General features: G+C 36.9%; 1 long non-coding RNA gene across 1 annotated transcript; it reads right to left on the bottom strand.

Annotated features, from left to right (window-relative positions):
• Window positions 1-1,757: 1,757 nt before the first annotated feature.
• LOC145717220 (uncharacterized) lies at window positions 1,758-4,874 on the bottom strand. Its single transcript, XR_014140290.1, has 2 exons — window positions 4,678-4,874; window positions 1,758-1,806 (listed from the first exon to the last, which is right to left on the bottom strand). It is a non-coding gene; the product is annotated as an uncharacterized LOC145717220 (long non-coding RNA).
• Window positions 4,875-5,503: the final 629 nt, after the last annotated feature.

The following is a 5,503-nucleotide window of genomic DNA, read 5'->3' as shown; positions in this document are numbered from 1 at the left end:
AGACCCCTACAGAGGGGGGCTGTGGACATAAGCTGAATAGGTGATTTTCACAAAAGCCTCATGGGGTAAACAAGGCTTTGGTGACTGAAGGAGGTTGGGAAGGGAGAAATATTCCTCACTTCTGTAGGGAATACTACACAGCATCAGTGAAGAGAAAACACAAGATAAGTTAGGGCCACATCAACTGAATATTTAGGTTTTTTTTTTTTTTTTTTGGAGCTGCTTAAATCTTTGAAATTTCAGACACACGTATTTTCATCTTAGTGTAGTTTTATTAATTTGCTCATTGGTTCATTTATTTTAAACACTTGATATATTATAGCAATATTAATGAAATTGGAGAAAGTTAAAAATACACAATCACAGGATTCTAACATGCACCTAACCCCACACACACCTAATACTGTCTCCATAGTTTTGCTTTTTCTTGAATGTCATAGAGTTGGAATCATATAGTACGTAGCCTTCCCAGATTGGCTTCTTTCATTTAGTAATATACATTTAAGATTCCTCGCTTTCCAAGACTTTTCACGGCTTGACAGATTACTTTTTTTAGTGCTGAATAATATTCTATTAGTGGATATGTGGTCTGGATGTACCATAGTATGTTTATCCTTTCACCTATTGGAGAACTTCTAGATTGTGTCCAAATTTCAGCAATTATGAATGAAGCTATTACCAGCATCTGTGTGTAGGTTTTTAGGTGGACATAAATTTTTGACATCTTTGGGTTAATACCAAGGAGTGCAATTGCTGGATTGCATGGTAAAATATATTTAGTTTTCTTTTAGGAAACTGCCATGCTGTATTTCAAAGTAGCTGCACCATTTTGCATTCCCACCAGCAAGGAATGAGAATTCCTGTTGCTCCACATCCTCACCAGCATTTGGTGTTTTCAGTGTTTTAGATTTTGGTCATTATGACAGGCATGTAGTGGTATCTTATTGTTTTAATTTGAATTTCCTGGTAACATATGATGTGGAGCATATTTTCATATACTTGGTCATTTTATGCCTCCCTTGGTGAGGTTTCTTAAGATCTTTAGTCATATTTAATTGGATTGTTTTCTTATTGTTGAGTTTTAATAGTTCTTTGTATATTTTTGATAACAGATCTTAATCAGGTATGCCTTTTGCCAGGTATGTCTTTTGCCAATATTTTCCCCCAGTCTGTGGCTTGTCTTTTCAATTCCTTGACAGTGTCTTTTGCAGAGCAGAAGATTGTAGTCTCAATGAATATCACTCTTAATTCTTTTGTTCATGGATTTTTTTTTTTTGGTGTTGTATCAAAAAGGCATTGCCAAACCCAAGATCATCTAGATTTTTTTCCTATGTCATATTCTAAGGGTTTCATAGTTTTGAATTTTAGGGTCTATGACTTAAATGTAGGTCTATGACCCAAATGTAGGTCTATGACCCATTTAGAGTGAATTGTTTATGGAGAGTATACAGTTCATGTGTAGATTCATTTTTTGCATGTGGATATTCAGCTGTTCCAGCATCCCATATTTTTATTTAATATATCATACACATTATTTCTGGTTCTTCCTTTACTGCCATCATTTTTAAAGGTTATGTAACATTTCATCATCAGTATTATGGGATGGAGATACTTTCATTTCTTATCAAAAGAAACAACATTTTTGCACATAGAGCATTTGTATTTCAGACCATTTTCTTGGGGCATATTTACAGAACTGCAATTATTTGGTCAAAAGGAAGAGCACCCTAGTGTCTTTGATCTATTTTGCTACTTACTTGAAAATGCCTGTTAGAAATTTCAAGCACCAACAGTAGGATATGGCATCTAAAGACAAAACAAAACAACAAAGTGGGAACTTTTATTTTACATATTGAACATTTTTATCATGTTCATTTGCTAGTTGTATGTCTTCTCTTGTAAATTTCTTTTCATATTTTTGCTCATTTATCTATCAGTGAATTGTTTTCCTTGACAAGTATTCTTCTATTTTTTAGTAAGGTCTACTAGTTCTTTTCGCATCCTGTTTTGTAAAAACAGTTTCTACTCTGCTCTTCAACTTTGCATTTTTTTTAAAGATTTTATTTATTTATTTGACAGAGAGAGACATAGCGAGAAAGGGAACACAGCAGGGGGAGTGGGAGAGGGAGAAGCAGGCTTCCCGCGGAGCAGGGAGCCCGATGTGGGGCTCAATCCCAGCACCCTGGGATCGTGACCTGAGCCGAAGGCAGACGCTTAATGACTGAGCCACCCAGGCGCCCCTGCATTTTGTTATACTTTTTAACCTGCATAAAGTTTACATTTTTACATAGCAACCTATTGAAATATATTTTTTCTTTTTGTAATTTCTTCACTTACTTGTCTACTTAGAAACCTATCTCCCTTCCATGTTTTTAATAAATATTCAGTTCTGTTTCCATCGAGTTTTCATTGTAAAATATATAATTAGTTTTTTATATGTATCTGAATTTAAGATACTCTATGGTGAGATTTGAGACACTAAATTTTTTTCTTTTCCAATTTGTTACCCTTTATTCTAATATGCACTTCACTGTGAACTCAATGACATTTTAAAATAACAAAATGGCACTCACATTTACACCTTATTTACTACTATTGAACTATGTTTTAAGCTAAATTAATAAAGCAATGGCTATTTTGATAAAAACAAACCATTTTATAAATATTATTTGAATTTTTTTGTATACATTTGGCTTATATACATAACAAAAATTTGGGGAAAAAATAATATCTGTCCCAAACCTGACGACGATTTGCAAATAGTCATTTTGAGATTTTAGGTTGCTTTATCTCATTTCCACTGGTCCTTACTGTATTTTATGACTCCCTGATTAAAAGGAGATGTGAATTTTAATATACTTTGCAAACTTCTCAGTAAACAAATGAACAAAAAGCATATATTGTTCCACACCTGGGGTGGGAGGGTTGGGGGTGTAGTTAATGACAAGACATAAAGGTCTGCTCATATGAATAGTATAGAAGGAATATACAGATTTAAAAAAAAATGGATCAAGGTACCATGATATAAAAACCAAAAATTATGGGCACTAGAAAGAGCCTGAGGGCACATCAGGTTCAACTGGCTCAAATAAAAATAATAGCAGTGAATATTAATTTGACATTACAACACAGAAACTGTACTAAGTGCATTATCTCATTTATTTGTCAGTATCATCCTCTGTGTACTCCTAGTTTACAAATGAGGACATTTAGGTGTGATGCTATTTATTTATTTGACACAGAAAGAGAGAGAGAGAGCACAAGCAGGGTGAACAGAGGAGGGAGAAGCAGGCTCCCCACTGAGCAAGGAGCCCGATGCGGGACTCGATCCCAGGACCCCGGGATCATGACCTGAGCTGAAGGCAGTCGCTTAACCAGCTGAGCCACCCAGGTGCCTCCCTAGTGCAATTTTTATTTGATGTGGCTGGTGCAAGACAGTACGCACACACGCACACACACACACACATTTTCTAATAAAGTCATTCTTTTTTTAATAGAATCTTTCTTAGTCTCACTTTAACTACCCAAAATATACAACGTACAAATACAGAAAATTATTAATGCATTTGTACTCCTTTAAACATCCCATATTGTAAAGTGATTTGTAGCTGTCACAGAAGTAAAATAAGTAATTGTAATTAGCCATCATACTCATGCTTTCCTGCCACATCTGCTCAGTGTAATCGGATGGCTCCTTGTGCTCCATTCTGCTGTAATGGACTCAAATCCTGGCTGGATTTCTTGTGGTGTCATCACATCCTATAGTTATCATTGACATTTTCTCTATTAGTGTAGCTCCCTGAGGGAGTACTCTAAGTCAGGCATATCATTCTATATTTTCTACTCTGTTAATGATGTCAAAGAATGCATCACTACCACCTTGACTCCCCACCAAAATACCACAGATCTCTGTATCCCACATATGATTAAGTGGAGGGGGGATCTGGTTCATCTTTTGTCTCTCCTGCCAACTAGTGGATCACTTTTGGGCAAGTTATTTAATCTTTCTCATTCTCATTTTACCTGTCTGCAAAATGGGCGTACAGATCCACAGAGTCTTACGGGTTCTTTAGAGATTTACATTTATGGCATGTAATTGTTTCTCAAGAAATATTGTTTCTTGGGTTGCCTGGGTGGCTCAGTCATTAAGTGTCTGCCTTCGGCTCAGGTCATGATCCCAGGGTCCTGGGATCGAGCCCCACATCGGGCTCCCTGCTCAGCGGGAAGCCTGCTTCTCCCTCTCCCACTCCCCCTGCTTGTGTTCCTTCTCTCGCTGTGTCTCTCTCTGTCAGATAAATAAATACAATCTTTAAAAAAAAAAAAAGAAATATTGTTTCTTTTCCAAAGGCAGGTTTCTTTTCATAGACATTGGGCAGTCCTTGAGATCTTGCTTGCTTCTTTATCACGGCTGAGTTTTAATACAAGAACTTCTTTTACCCTAATTCCTCTTTGCATATTAACATGGCATTCCTAATTAGGTCTTAATCTCTTTGGGAAAGTTAACAGTAAGTACTAATCATTCACATAACACAGTCTAAGTTTGTGTCATAGTCTAGAGAAAGACAGCTATAATTTTCCATCCTTCTCTAGTTGATTTCCCCTTATTAACATTATTCGTTGAGGATGGAATTTCATAGTAGGAACAGAAGGGGAAAGAAAAGAAGTATTTCAGCTTACGACAGTTGCAGAGCCATCTCCAAAGGCCTTGGTTTTACACATGTTAGGTGCCAAACTTTGATCTTCATTCTGAACTTTCTTACACATTCTCTTGGATACACGGAGCACAAAGTCGAAGAACCTGCAGCAGATAGATTTTTACAATGGCGACATACGATGGAAAAGACTCTGGGCTCATCATTCAGAGAAACCATCTGTGCCAGAGTAACTGTCTGTGGAGGGAAAAAATAAATCATTTTCAAAAATCCCATTGCTCCCAAATCTGGTCCAATGCCACCATCTTGAGTGCCAAGTATTCCATCTGGCAAAAGCAAGTCATGGAAAAGCACAAAGGCAATTTACCCAACTGGCTTGGGCAGAGAGTTTATTATTCAATAATTTTTTGTGAGTTCTTCCCTCAGAGTGTTGTTCAGAGAGTTCTGCACTAGGACCCACAGTCGGGCAGGGTTCAAGCAGGCAAAAACACAACTCAGGGTGAGTAGCAGTAGAATCTGCAAATAAGTTAGTCTCACTCCTTTATTGCTCCTGTTTAAAAATCCTTCCTTCCGAACAGGTTAACCCTATTTAGTGGTTTTCAAAGGGGAGCTTCCTGAGAGGATCATAGAAACAGATATAGAGTAAGTTGACATTTAAACTTACCATTACGAAATATCAGGGACCTTTGACAATTTATAATCCGACAGCCTCACTTCTTAAATGGGCTGCTGTGGTGAATGCAATTAATTGGTGACTTCCTCATCTCTGTCAACTTCTATTATTTTTAGGCAAAGGTTTCATTTTAAAAGTCGTCAACTTTCCCTTCAGTATCCTTGGAAACCAACTAATC

This window comes from Leptonychotes weddellii, chromosome 15, assembly GCF_054177405.1.
Source record: "Leptonychotes weddellii isolate Sample4059 chromosome 15, ASM5417740v2, whole genome shotgun sequence".
NCBI lineage: Eukaryota > Metazoa > Chordata > Mammalia > Carnivora > Phocidae > Leptonychotes > Leptonychotes weddellii.
Note: the sequence above shows the minus strand (reverse complement) of the source record. Positions and strands in the feature narration are given on the sequence as shown.